The sequence below is a fragment of the Leopardus geoffroyi genome, chromosome A1 (genome assembly GCF_018350155.1).
Source record: "Leopardus geoffroyi isolate Oge1 chromosome A1, O.geoffroyi_Oge1_pat1.0, whole genome shotgun sequence".
In the NCBI taxonomy this organism is placed as follows: domain Eukaryota; kingdom Metazoa; phylum Chordata; class Mammalia; order Carnivora; family Felidae; genus Leopardus; species Leopardus geoffroyi.
In genome coordinates this window covers 76,799,287-76,814,080 of record NC_059326.1, presented here as the reverse complement: position 1 = coordinate 76,814,080, position 14,794 = coordinate 76,799,287, and the positions used below count along the sequence as shown (strand labels likewise).

At 49.8% G+C, this 14,794-nt stretch overlaps 1 long non-coding RNA gene across 1 annotated transcript in view; it reads left to right on the top strand.

Moving 5' to 3' along the window:
- The first annotated feature begins 1,245 nt into the window (after positions 1-1,245).
- Positions 1,246-14,794, top strand: part of LOC123599624 — a 35,266-nt gene continuing 21,717 nt past the window's right edge. The window contains exons 1-2 of the long non-coding RNA XR_006713232.1: positions 1,246-1,424; positions 1,588-1,805. This is a non-coding gene — a long non-coding RNA (uncharacterized LOC123599624). The remainder of the gene's footprint in view (positions 1,425-1,587; positions 1,806-14,794) is intronic.

Here is a 14,794-nt window from a genome sequence, read left to right as displayed (position 1 = left end):
AGTAAGACAGACAACTGAATATCTACTGCTCCCTCCGAGCAGTTATTTGGGATGTAAAAGAACGTTTTCAGAAAGATGTGCTATTTTAAAATAGGAAGGGCAAATCAAATATCAAGAAATACAATAAATTCATTTCTGAGAGACCTCTCGATGGTTAATGCACAAAAGGATGTTTGGGTCATGCCCCCAACCCCCACCACCGAAGTTCACCTATAAGGTAGCTTCTTAATAGCGATATCCCATTTCCGAGAACAATCTTAGTTGATAATAAAGGAATTTTTATGAATTTAGTCGGTGACCCTGACATTTTACACTAACAAGGGAGCAGAATATAGTGGTTTTATTAGTGGATGACTCTTTCTTGAAGCTCTGAGGTTAGAATTCTCTTTGAGGGTTAGAAGCTTCTGGAAACTGAGAGTCCTACATATAGGGTTCCGGGTCACAGCCTGCCCCCAAGGGAGGCATTTGAAAAAGAAAAATGCCAAGCTGCCTGGGTTTCTCACAAAAGGGAACACGGTGACGTCAGGGATACCTCGTGCCGTGAATTTTAAGGGTTGACCAGTTTACCTGGGCAGGTGGGGGGCGTATTTCAGAAACTGGGGAGAGCTCGGAAGATGATTGAGGAGAGGAGATAGACGGAAGGAGGGCCGCATGTAGTGTTCAGGCTGGTGGGCGTGGCCTCAGGGCCGGAAGCTGGTGCTGAGCCTCGGTGATGACCTGTGGCCTCTGGTTTGGAGGTTGCTAGGGATGCCGGCCCCGGCCCTTTGCAGCCATGAGATGCTCACTCTTTGGAGTAAAGAAATCGGGGAGGATGGGTTTGCCGTCCAGGCCGTCTCAAAAACAAGCAGCATCCATTATCAGCTGTGGAAAGCTGGTTTTAACGTGGGGGACCATTCAAGGGGGTACAGAGACGGAGTCCTGCTTAGGAGGATAAGCCCCGTGGAGGGCCCCACAGGGTGCAGGGGGCGGAGGCTGACTGGAAAGTTCTAGCAACCTAGGTGGCACAATTGGCCTCTTTTTTCTAAGTGTCTCCGAGGAAGAAGAAACATTGCGGTGTGTCACAGATTGCATTGTGTTCCCTCCGAATTCAGATGCTGGATTCCTGAGCCTCATTACCCTAGAACGTGACCATCTTTGGAAAGAGGGTCCTGGCACATGTAATCGGTTGAGATGAGGTCACACTGCAGTGGCGGGGGGGGGGGGGGGGGGGGGGAGGGGAAGGTCTCTCTGAGCCAATATGATTGGTGTCCTTGTACAGAGGACAAACTTGGACACAGACACATGTCTGCAGACAGAGATGGGGGTGAAGCTTCCGCAAGCCAAGGGACACCAAAGATTGCCAGGAAACCACCAGAGGCTGGGAGAGAGGTACGGACCGGATGTCCCTCGCGGCCACCGAGGGAACCAGCCTGCTCTCAAATTTGGTAAAGTTTGGGCAAGCGCTATTTTGAATTTCGTAAGCTTAGATGTGTGTCTTTAGGCGTAGTGGATGTCCCGATTTAAAATCTCTGTGCACATCCATTGTTTCTTGGTGGCAAATTCAACTTGTGTTTTGAGTAGTTAATTGTAGATTTGTCCGTATTTCAGCATCAAGTTTTGCTTTCAATGGCTCTTCCCAGTGAAAGTACACAACAGCCGTTTTTCAAGAGGCTGCCAGGGAGTGTCATTCGATGTCGCCAGAGGAACCCCCCCCCCCCCCAACGCACAGATCTCATGAGACAGGGCACCCAGGCAGAGTGGGCCACGACGGGCCTCCTCACTGCGGCCAGAAACCTCAAAATTGAAAATTCCCAGTATTTCTTCAGGTCAGTGTAAGCCGGTTTGGCAAACAGCCCCTTTTCTGTGAAACGTTAATGTCGTCTCTTAGATGTGGTTGTTAACACGCTAAATATAGGCTCCTTAATATTCACGCACATCTATAACAACAGGGTCCCCCGTTGTCCGTGAAGCAACCTGAGATCTTTTTCTCTTTTATGGGAAGGAGGAGGAAGAGGAGGAGGAGGAGGAGGAGGAGGAGGAGGGGAGGCAATCTGAGGGTTTTGCGTTTGGAGATGAAGGAAGATAGGGAAGCCGGAGAGTAATCTGGAGGGATTCAAGTCCTCCTTTGGTGAGGTTTGAAAGCAGCTGAAATCAAAGAGGGCGCCGTCATTACTTGTCCTGACACAGGATCAGATAAAGCCAGAACCTACCCCCTGCTTGCAAGCACCTTGCTGAAAGTCCCGAAGGTCAGTAGGGGATAATCAGGAAACGTGTTGGGGGAGCCAGCCAGTTAACTGCGGAGACTGATTTTGATCTGAGATTTGATCTGAGAAGAGAGAGGAAGGCGGAAGAGGTAGGAGGTTACAATCACTCTGGTTCCCCAAGTGTTCCTTAGACCCAGCATAAGATAAGGACGTACCGAAGACTGAAGAAATGAGCCTCCTCTATCGTTCTGTGAAATGGAAGGTGACAGAGATCTGGATGGCGACGTCTGCCAAAGGGAAAGTGCGAACTTTGTTCTTTTTTTGCTGACGGTGCTGTTGTATTAATAGTAACCTAGTCATCACGGTGACAGGTTCCTCCTAAAATATCTGTGGGGAAACATCTGGAACAGGTGGAGCCGTCACCAGGGTACCTTTCGTCGGGTAAATGAGCAAAATTGTTATGAAGGAATTTGTCTTCATTCAGGCTGCTGTAACAAAATCCTACAGACTGGGGCTTGTAAACAACAGGAATTTAATTCTCGCAGTCCTGGGGGCTGGAAGCCTGAGGTCTAGGTGCTGGCCCATCCAGCGCCTGGCGAGGACACGATTCCTGGTTCACAGAACCAGATGGTGTCTTCTCCCAGTGTCCTCACCAGGTGGGAGGGCCGAGGGAGGGAGCTCTCTGGGGTCTTTTCTAAAGGCACTGATCCCATCCTTGAGGGCTCTACCTCACTACCCAATCACCTCCCAAAGCTCCCATCTCCCAGGAACACCAATCACATTGAGGGTTAGGATTTCAACGCATGAATTCGGGGAGGATGCAAACATTCAGTCTGCAGCATACTGGAAAGACAAGATAACATATTGAAACACACGGGGGCATGTCATGTCCCCCCCCCCCCCCCACCTGATTGTGGGGAAGACCATAGGAAAGGAAATTTGTGGGGTGGACCCCGAAGGGGTTGTAATTCAGAGAAGCAAATAACCTTTGAGAGGCAAGGTGGTTCTGTGGATATTCTGGAAAAAGGCTTTGAACGGTAATCCGCTGCCTTGCCCAATGCTCGAAACACTGGAAAGCAGTTCTTATTCAGTGAAAATAGCCGAGACGACAATCTCCAGGACTTCCTTTTCTTACAGAAATATGGTCAAGGCACAAGTTGCAAACCAGCTTTATTACTCTACGTTTAATATCCCTTATTTGTTTAGCGATTCTTTCAAAGTCCGAATGGAAGTCCAAAGTCCACCCCCGCTGCTTTTTTTTTTTTTTTTTTTTGGTGACTCAAATAACTTTTTTCAGGAAATTGCTTGTATAGGTTTTCAAATGTTTTGTTATGAGTTTTCCAGGCCCCTCCCTAGAATGGAGCTGTTGCCCTAAAACCTGAATTTAGCTTTATATCCACTTGAGAAACTGTCTTAGCCGGGGCTCCAGGCCATCCTGCCCAATCCACGGCAACTGAAGCTTAGGGAAACTTCTGAGCCTCGCCTGGTTTTCCAGATCTTTCTCCCTGCCCCCCTGCCGACAGCTGTTGCTTGTGTATCTGCAACAGGAGTATCCTCTGGGTCCAACGGTCGGTTGTGCTGGGGTACAGGGAGGGTTGCAAAATCCTGACCGAGGCCCCTTAGCTCTTTGGACCCCTGGCTCATGCACCTGTTTTCCTCCTTCCCACCACACAAAAACCTTAAGATCAGTCATGATAACAGGATGGTAATAATACAATAATACAGTAGGTACGGTTCCTGAACAATGTATTTATTTATTTAAATAAACAAACTAACATCTATACAGTTCTCAGACCCTTCTGTCTCTCTCTCTCTCTCTCTCTCTCTCTCTCTTTTTTTTTACTGGTTATTTATATTTGACAGAGGGGAAGAGAGTGCAAGCAGGGGAGGGGAGGAGAGAGAGAGAGACAGGATCCGGAGCGGACTCTGCTCCCACAGCAGCAAGCCCGATGTGGGGCTCAAATTCGTGAACTGTGAAATCATGACCTGAGCCGAAGCCAATGTTCAACCGACTGAGCCACCCAGGTGCCCCCTGGGTGAACAATTGATCGAAATGAAAGGACAGAGCCTGGGAGGAAGGAGAGGGTTTCCCGTGTAAACATGAGGGGCTGGAGCCCAGGGACAACCGAAAAGTCCCACGTTACTGGAGCAACAGCCCCGGGGAAGCTCAAACCACCTGCCTGTGCGCCTGGGTGGTGGTGAGCAGAGACCTGGAGCCAATGCAAGGGGACGTTCACCGTTGTGCTGGATTGTCCCCCGTGCAGGCAAGAATGTTCAGGAAAATAAAAGCCCCTGAGATGATTTCTTACGTCTTCAATTACTACAGTCTTCGTAAGATTGTAGAAGCATGCCTTCTCTGACAAGGTCAAATTTATAAATTTCAGGGCTGGGAAAACTTAAGGATTTTTTTCTCAACCTTTAAAAAAGATAGCAGTGGGGGGATCACGTGTCAGCGTTTGCCTTTAAAATAAAATCAAGCGTGTGGGTGTTGGAATCAAGATGCTGTTGGGCAGGTATGATTTAATAAATATTTTCACGGAACAGAGGGGGAAGAGGGTCGAAGACATTGCATCAAGGGACGCTGACGCCCTTGACTAGACGGATCTTTTAATTTATTATAATTTATTTCCAAACATGTTCATCTTTTAAAAACATTTTTTTAAAAGTTTATTTCTTTATTTTGAGAGAGACAGAGAGTGAGCGAGCAGGAGAGGGACAGAGAGAGAGGGAGAGAGAGAATCCAAAGCAGATACCATGCTGTCTGCGCAGAACCCAATGCGGGGTTTGATCTCATGACCATGAGATCACGACCTGAGCCCAAATCAGGAGTCGGACGATTAACTGACTGAGCCATCCAGGCGCCCCCCCACCCCCAGAACATTTTATTCTAAAATAATTTCAGATGGATGGAAAATTTACCAAAAAAAAAGGGTATCGGGGCTCCCATACTGCCTGTTCTTGGGGTGGTAGGATGAATCATACCTACCAGGTTATACTGCCTGGAAGCAGAGAGTGTCAGCTTGTAGGGCAGAAAGAGGCTCCCCCCTGCAGGCTCCCCCTTGCAGACAGGACCCCTCTAGGACTTTGCACGGGGGTTATCCTGCATGATCCACGTGGGTCCCTACCGGTTTTGGAAATGCCCTTATAAGAGGGAGGGCAAGGGGATATTTGACTATAAAGAGAAGTTGACGAAAGAAGCAGGACCCTCCCTGAGTGACGTACTTTGAAGCTAGAGGAAGGCGCCACGAGCCAAGGGGAGGGCCAGGGAATCTCCTCTCGCCCTGCTGGGGCGCCCCGCCCTACCGCCCCCTGACTTCACCCCCCCCTCACCAAGACCGACCTCACACTTGTGGCCTCCAGGACCTCAAGAGAATACATTTGTGTTGTTTCAAACCACTAAAGTTGTGCTAATTGGTCACAGCTGCAATAGGAAACGAATCAACCCAGATTCACTTATTCTTAACATGTTACCCCATTTGCTTTTCTGTTCCCTCATTCTTCCTCTTACGAGTATAGACGCTTTGCTATGGGTGGTGGTGCTGTAACCCCTGCGGATCAGGGGAGAGTAGTGACCCGGCACGTTTTCTGTAGTGGGACAGGACAAGAAGTCAGACCAGGGCTGCTCTGGGAAGATCAGCTTGGTCCACCAACACACTTCATGATTTTCTACTGCCTTGGCCAGCGGAGACGTTGTCCTGTGTTGCCGACCTGTCCTTCCGGAAGATGCTTTCCACGCCTTCTCGTGGGCTCTGCACGAACACATGCCTCTCGTTGGTCTGCACTGGGGAGTCCCTGCGTACCACCAGGACCTGGTGGCCCCCCTCCATCCTGACCTTGGGTCACTGTCACCTCTGGGTCTCCCTGGGCAAGCTAGCTCCTTTGGGCTGCGGACCCTCATGCACACCTGTCCCTGCCTGTCCACTTCCCTGGCGAACTCGTATTCACCCAGCAGCCTTAGCCTGCCATCATCCCCCTGGGAAAGCCTTCTTCTGTACCCCAGTTTTCCACCCCCACCCCCACCCGCATACTAGTTTAGAGTTCTGGTGGATACGTCCACATTACCTCGTGCTTTTCCGTGTAACACGTGTCATTATTATAAGGACTTAATCGTGTGTGTATGTAGCATGCTGGTGAGATTCAAGCACAAAAAACATCGCCTATCTCCTACACATCTGGGATGTTCCCAATTATGGAAAAAACAAGTCATTTGACTTCCTGCCTTTGGCCATGTGGGGGTGATGCAAATCCCTCCCAGCTTGGGTATGTGAGGGGGTGCCGGATCGCTGAATCATCTTTTCAGATTTCTTTTTCCTCTGTCTTAGCAAAGGCTGCACTTCCCTTTGGCGTCTATAACGCCTGGCGAAGGAGGCAGGGGTTTTCATTAGGAGCCCACAGGTCTTTGGGAGGGAGGGGACTGAGCTCCCCGCGGTAGCCCCCATTTCAATGTGGGGGACGCCGGAGAGAGGGCGGAATGCCTGGACAAGCCTGCGGGGGGAGAGGAGAGACCGAGCTGGCATGATTTTGCAAAACTCGCAGCAACCATTTTGCCTGAAGCTGGAGCCACCTACGTGCCCAAGCATCTGGTCCTGGACCGGGTGCTTTGGGAGCCAGGAGGGCGTGTGTGAGTGTGACATAAGTAAGCGGTGCACCGGATCCTGGCTCCGCCCGCAGGCTCCCCGCTGGATCTGGTGCGTGAAAGCACCTGGGGGCGCTTGTGTGCTCGACTGGGAAGGGTCAGCACAACAGTATGTTTGTACCCCTGTCTAGTGAGAGTAGATCACACCAGATAGCTGTGATCGCGTCTGCCCTCCGCGACAGAGTGACAATATCTTGAGGGCAAGGCTGTGTCTACTTACCTGGGGCAGCTGGTAGACCTCGCGCTGCCTGGGACGATGCTTTGTTGAATGAATGGATGAAATGACACCACAGTTAGAAGATCCACTCGAGGGGCGCCCGCGTGGCTCAGTCGGTTGGGTTGGCTGTCCCACTTCGGCTCAGGTCCCGATCTCACGGTTTGCGAGCTCAAGCCCCGCATCGGGCTCTGTGCTGACAGCTCAGACTCTGCTTTAGGTCCTCTGTCCCTTCTCTGTCTGCCCCTCTCCTGCTCGCACGCTCCCTCTCTCTCAAAAATAAACATTAAAAAAAAAAAAAAAGAATATCCTCTCCAATATCAACTTCTCCACAGACCTTCACAACTAACCTCACTCTCTCCATTTGGTTTGGTAAATGCAGAAAAGCTCTATGTTATCTACCTGTCTCTGTATCTATGTGTATATATATGAGTAGTACTTGCATGTATAATATCTATTTCCAGGATCATCGTATTTTATTTTTTTGTGCTTTTTTTTTTTTTTTAATGTGTATTTATTTTGAGAAAGAGGAGGGAGGGGTGGAGAGAGAGAGGGAGAGAGAATCCCAAGCAGGCTCTATACTGTCAGCCCACAGCCTGACGCCGGGCTCAATCCCATGATCTGTGAGCTCATGACCTGAGCCGAAACAAAGAGCCCAACCCGTAATGACCGACTGAGCCACCCAGGCACCCCTATTTAAAAAATTTCTTTAACAATTTCTGTATTTTCTGGGACACCTGGGTGGCTCAGTCAGTTGAGCGTCCGACTTCGGCTCATATCATGATCTCACAGTTTTTGAGTTCAAGCCCCGCATCAGGCTCTGTGCTGACAGCTCGGAGCCTGGAGCCCGTTTCAGATTCTGTGTCCCCCTCTCTGTCTGCCCCTCCGCCACTAACACTGTGTCTCGTCTCTCTCAAAAATAAATAAACATTAAAAATTTCTGTATCTTCTGATTTGGGAAAAGCAATGGGCATATATTAATTCTAAAATTACTTTTTTTTTAAAAAAAAATTTTTTTTTTCCAACATTTATTCATTTTTGGGACAGAGAGAGACAGAGCATGAACGGGGGAGGGGCAGAGAGAGAGGGAGACACAGAATTGGAAACAGGCTCCAGGCTCTGAGCCATCAGCCCAGAGCCCGACGCGGGGCTCGAACCCACAGACCGCGAGATCGTGACCTGGCTGAAGTCGGACGCTTAACCGACTGCGCCACCCAGGCGCCCCATAAAAATTACTTTTTAAATTAAAAAATATATATATATTTTAGAGAGAGTGCACATGAGCAGGGTGGAGGGGCAGAGGGAGAGAAACTTTTTTTAAAAGCTTGTTTATATTTATTTTGAAAGAGAGAGAGCATGTGCAGGGAAGGCCCAGAGAGACAGAGAGAGAGAGTCTCAATCAGGCTCCATGCTGTGAGCATAGAGCCCAATTTGGGGCTTGAACCCATGAACCGTGAGATCATGACCTGAGCCAAAGTGGGGTGCTTAACCGACTGAGCCACCCAGGTGCCCCCGGTATTATTTTAAAATTCTGCACATTATGTTTGACTACTTTTCTTCTGTCTAATTGACCTACTATTTCTCTATCAGTTCTTTGGTGGGACCATAATGTTCTTTTTTAAAGTTGCATTACCTCACAACATTTTCAATTGAAAAACCTGCCTCTTTTGAAGCCCCAGAACTCCCTTCCCTCCCCCAGGACAGTAGCTGTATTCTTAGTGTCCTTTAAGAAAATACCAGTAAAATCTGAAGTTCCAGAGAGTTCACCGTTCATCAACCACTGCTCTATGTTATCCCGGAAAAACACCTACACGCTTCTCTGTACTCGAGCTGGCCTCCACATGAGAAGACTAAACATCGTCTTCCAGGATGTAATGTGGGGGCCAGGGAGGCTCCCCCTGCACCCCAACACCTTCCCTTTAGTTGGAGAAAACATTTCTTCTACAACTGAGGGGGAGAAAAGTCCTTAGCTTGAATTCACTTTCTGCAGTCTCTGCTTGGTGTGGGGTTCTGGCATTCAATCGGTGGCAGGGGCACACTGAATGACCCTTTTGAGAACCAAATAGCAAAGTCCCCCCGGGGTAGGGAAGAAATGGGCTGATAAAGGGAACCCAGAGGTGCCAGAGATGGAGTTCACCAAGTTCACGGTTTTGTCCGGGGCGCAGGCTGGTCCTCCTTCTCTGAATGCTTTTATAACTGTTTTTGGCTGACTTGACATGGAAGTTTGCATAAAATAGGCTTATTTAATAGAAACCGACCTTGTTCTTTTTCCGGGCCCGCAATGGAAATTTTCAATCGGAGAAAGTCTGTTTAATAAATGCATTTTGTAAACATTACATCGAATTTGCCCAAAGTGTCTTTACTTTCATGCTGCTTTGCACAATGAGTTCCATCCGGGAAAAGCCACATTTTTCGGGGGTGGGAGTGAATTTCTTCTATTTTCTTCTCAGGACAGTCTGTGAAATCACCAATCTCCCTGGTGCTTTTGACCAGAAAAATGAAACTTCATGAGGTGATGGGGCAGTTGGGGGGCTGCTCGTGATGAATCAGCAGCAGTTTCTGCATGACCGTTCAATTTTTAATGCTGTCAACTGACTTTTTAGCCAGAGAACACCTACTGGAAAGCACTGGACCCTGCAGTGTGTTAATTACCCAAGGTCCATGTTCCACCCCTTGTGATGAATTTCATTCTGCAGGTGTCTTTAGGAAATGAGAGAGTTGTTTGGGGGTGGGGGGTGGGTTGCATTTCTTTAATAGGGCAAGATACATATCCGACGTGGGAAGGATCATGAGGAATCATCCAGGGGGCGTGGCTCTTCCAAGGAGAAACCCCAAATCAAAAAGATCCCAAAGCACTAGTTGTCGGTGGGGCTATAATGATGAGGCGTTATTCTGGCTTCTAATTTGCACTGCGGGTTAGTAGAGGGATTCCTTTGGAGTCCCAGTCATTCCCAGCAAGTCTCAGGCTTAATTTGTTTTCCCGGTGGCAGGAAAATATTCACATCCATGTCCAAACTCGCAAATTGAATCCAGAAATTTACTGAAGACTGAGGAAAGTGTCCTAGGGTAATAACCACTCCTCCAAACTGTGGAAAAGCCGAAAATCTCTTTAGCACATGGAAGGCAACGGTATTGGGTTGTTGGAGGCGAGAGTTGTGTTCCTCTCCATTCCCATTTGTCTCTGTGACCTACATACAGTGTCCCTCGAAATTGTGGGGGATCCACACGGATATGAGAGCAAGCAGGGTCCCCGGGGTTCTGGCCTGGTGCAGTCAGGTTAGCCTAAAGAGACCGAGAGGTGGGATGTTCCAGAGGGAAGAACACAGTCCCAGCTCTCCGGTATCCGTCAAGGTTGTAAGAGTGTGATTCCGTGCCCCAGGTGACAGCCAAGGATTTGCTTCTGATCCAAAGTCAGCCATCCTCAAGCTGAACAGCAATCTACAAGTTGGCCTTGCTTTAGCACTCTGACCCCAGGGGTGACTGAACACCTGACCCTTGGGGCACCTGGGTGGCTCCCGTGGTTACGTGTCCAGCTTTTGGCTTTGGTTCAGGTCATGATCTGAGGTTGTGAGTGCGAGCCCCACACTGGGCTCTGGGCTGACAGCGCAGAGCCTGCTTGGGGTTCTCTCTCTCTGCCCCTCGCGCTCTCAAAATAACATGAAACCACCGCCCACCCCCCACCCCCCGCCCAAAACACAAAAACCTGCCGCTTGTTCAAAGACTGCAAATGGAGACCCACTGAAAGGGACGCAGGAAGTTTTTGAGACGTAAGAAACACCCAGACAGCCTCAGCTTCTGTGAGTCCTGGTTATGTGGCTGCCGGATGGCTTTTCTTCGAACACATGTTTTAACCTTTCTGTGTGTTTTAACGCTCGACTGCTGCAGACCTGTCCACCTTAAGGTTGAGTGCTTGAAAGCACATGGTGGGTTAGGAATTCAGGCAGGGCTCACGATGCTACTCCTCATGCCGTCGGCGGGTCTCACTTTTTCCTCTGCTCGGCGGACCGTTGGGGCTGAGCTGGAAGGTCCAAACAGGCTTTGCTCACGCGGCTGGCTCCGCGGTGCCCCTTTCTCACCACATGAGCCAGCTTGAGCTTTTCACCACTTGCTGACTTGGGAGTAGTCGGCCTTCCGGCATGGAGACGGGCTTCCAAGCAGCAGGCTGAAGAAAGCTGGAAGGCTGGCCTCGGCACAGGCACGGCACCACTGTTGCCACATTTTGTCGCTTGCGGCACTGTCCGAGACCAGTGGGAACCCAAGGGGAGAGGGACAAGGGTTTTCCTCCGGCTTGAGGAGCAGCATAGGCTGCCAGAGGGGTAGAGAATGGATGGTGGCCGTCGTGGGAGACTGTCCCCTATGCACCCCCCCCCATTCATACGTTTGTGCCCTCACCCCCAAGGTGATGCTGTTTGGAAGAAGGGCCTTTGAGAGGTGAGTACCGTCAGATGAGGTTAGGAGTGCGATCCTTGTGACGCCATTAGTGGCCTTTCGAAAGGAGAAGGGACACGAGATCTCTGTCTCCCTGTCACGTGAGGCCACGGCAGCGAAGCAGCCATCTGCAAAGAAGGGAGTTCGCCAGACCCTGCGTCTGCCAGCATCCGATCTCGGACTTGCAGCCTCCAGAACTCTGGGAAATAAATGGTTGTTGCTTCAGCCCCCAGACTATGGTATTTTGTGATGACAGCCCCAATGGACCAAGACGCGACAGCAAGAGACAGAATTTAACGGAGCGAGGGGCTGGTAGGACTCCTTGCCTTTGAGGCTGAAAAGTACAACTTGCGGAGACGCGCTGAGTCATCGCTGCAGGCAGCGAATGGCACGGAGGGCGCTACTCGGTGGGCGCGGTTCTTGGCAGTGAGGACGCCGAGTGAGTAACAAACAGGATGGAGAAGAAGGTCCTTTCTCGGAGGGACTGCATCCGACGCCTGGAAGGAGGGCACTTTTCTTCTGGGTTCCGGACCTGGCTCAGTCCGTGGAAAGTCCATATGCTTTCTCCTCCTCTCCCTCCCCTCCTGCTTCTTGCAGCCTCCTCGGATACACAGACTCGCAGCACAGACAGCCTGTGCCACCCCCCGGGGTGGGGGCAGAAGACAGCTGTGACAGCATGCTCCCCCCCCCCACTCCGGTCCCCTCTCTCACCCCTGGGGCTCACCTGTCACCAGCCACTTCCAGCTGCAACATATGAAGCCTCTCGGCAGGTGGTCACTCTGGCGTTCCTGGAGGGTGAGGGCTTTCGGTGGGTTTTGTTTTTGTTTGGAGACCGGCTCCCTTCTGGTGGCCATATGTAGCCCCTCAGGCCTCCCATAAACCACCCTGGCGACAAGGCAGGGCCCTTAACATCATTCTAGTTTTTCGTAGACGCGCTAACCTGAAATTAAGATACGATTCGTTCATCTTGTTAAGAAGATGGGTCTCTCAAGTCAGGTTAATCTACTAGTGCATTTTCCTGCCATTCACATACTCAGGGAGAGCCTTTTCTGCTCCTGAACCATCCAACATTTCAGTCTACGCCTGGGGGCCCTAATTTGGGGCAGGACTGGGTTCCTTTCACCCCTTCTATCAATCATTTTTTGCTCCCTGTGCAAACACGGCTTTGTCATTGTTCCAAAAATAGGTGCTTTCAAGGAGCCTGGTAACTGGTTGATCTTGTTCTCCTCTATGGCTGTTTTTACTTGTAGCAACAACGAGAAGACGTGACCACCATTTTTCACCGCCGTAAAACGGTTCTCTCGTGGATATAAACAACTCACCTTTTGGCCTTGTAGTTTACTCACTGGGGAGCATGATTATTTTTTTTATTGCCTTGTAAAGTAGCTTGCCTGTCACATTATAGCTTAATTGGGAACACAACATAATAAATAATTTAAAATAGGAATATTGCTGTCTGTATAGGGAGGCGAGGAAAACACAACCCAGATTAGGTCCCTCTGGTGTTGCTCGAGGGTTCTAGACCTGTGGTGCTTTAAATAAAATTTGCACCGAGAATGCCTCTGAATCTTCTCTTTCAAAATTTGTTTAATGTTTATTTATTTTTGAGAGAGAGAGAGAGAGAGAGAGAGAGAGAGACAGCGGGGGAGGTGCAGAGAGAGAGGGAGACACAGAATCCGAAGCAGGCTCCAGGCTCCCGACATGGGGCTCGACCCCACGGACTGCGCGATCATGATCCGAGTCGAAGTTGGACATTTAACCAACTGATCCACCCGGGCACCCCTACCTCTGGATCTTTTCTCAAGCTGTTCTGCCTCTAATTCCCCAATAAAAACAGGTCACATGGTTTTGATTTCCCATCTGCAGATTGAGGGTTTCTTGTCATCAGATGTGTTCGGTGGAAAGGATCTTAATACCTTTCTTTTGTAGCTCCATGGGTTTGTTAATAGCACCCACATCACAGAGCCGCTGGCCATACACGAGACGGCCACACAGCCTGGCAAAAAGCAAAGATTGAACGACTATCAGGCGTAAAGTCAAGGGCTTTCTTCCAAACTGGACCTTTAGATGCCAACAGAGCCAACTCCGTTCCTGAAAACATGCTCGAGATGTTGCTGTGAACATAGTTTTCAGATGTGATGAACACTTTCAACCAGTTGACTTTCAGTAAAGCAGTCGTCCCCTTACTCTGAGCTCATCCATCAGCGGAAGGCCTCAAGAGCCAATACTGAGGTTTCCAGGAGAAGGAATTTCGCCTCAAGCCCACAGCACTGAGATCCTGCCTGAACTTCGGACCTGCCAGCCTGACCTACCGACTGTAGGCTTGCCAGTCCCGCGATCACGTGAGCCAATTCTTTAAAATCACTCTGTCTCTCCAAACAGATATGTGTCTCGTTGCTTCTGTTTTTCAGAAGGACCCCGACTAATACACTGTGCTCTTGTGCTATTTGAATTTATCTTTAACCGCAGCCGTGTATTATTTTCATAAAAGAAACTACTGGATTTCAGGGTGTAGATAGATGTGGGGCAGACTCTTGGATGCTTCTTCATTCAACACCTGAGACGTGCAGGCATGGAGGCTGTCTGCTACAGAGTCACTTCAGGAGCCCCCGGGGGGCATAAGGGTGAGGGTGTGCCAGCTTGTGGCTTCTGGACGGGCAGGTGCTAACTAGACTCGAATTCCTAAAGTGGAAGTTGGCCTCCACGTAGTATCAGTTGTCAAAATGGAAAATGCTGTTTCGTGACCATTGGGAACCTATTGTGGGTAATCAGGAAATCGTGGAGTTGTTTGAGGGGAATATGTGGTATTTTTGATATAAGCACTTAATCTTTTGAAGTGTGGGGATAGTTTGGGGGACAACCAAGCAAGAATTTACTTCTGAGTAGCAGAGAAAGGGGGAAATCTAGCCATTTAACTCACTGTGTAACTGTGTGTAAACGTAAGCCTTGTTCCTTCCTAAAAACGAGAAAGTTGGAGGTAAATGATCTCGTAGATTTCATTGTCCAGTTCCACAGGGTGACAGGTTCCTGCGGATGCTGTCCTGCCCCATCGCGCTGTCTCTTACGCTCTTTGCCCGTGAGCGCACTCCCTTGACCAGCTGTGCTGAGAACCAGGCGGTGGTCCCAACCCAGGATGGCATCACTGCTCGGCTGCAGGGCAGTTGGATGAGGTGGTTTGTCTGGAACTGATTAGAAGGTCCAGAGACGAGGTGGGAAACCAGAAGCAGCCTTGTGGTGGGGGACTTGGGAAAATGCCAAGAAGTTGGGCATAGCAAAGCAGCGATCGGGAGAGCCGCATGCGGGAGGAACGTGGATTTCCATACATCCAATGGC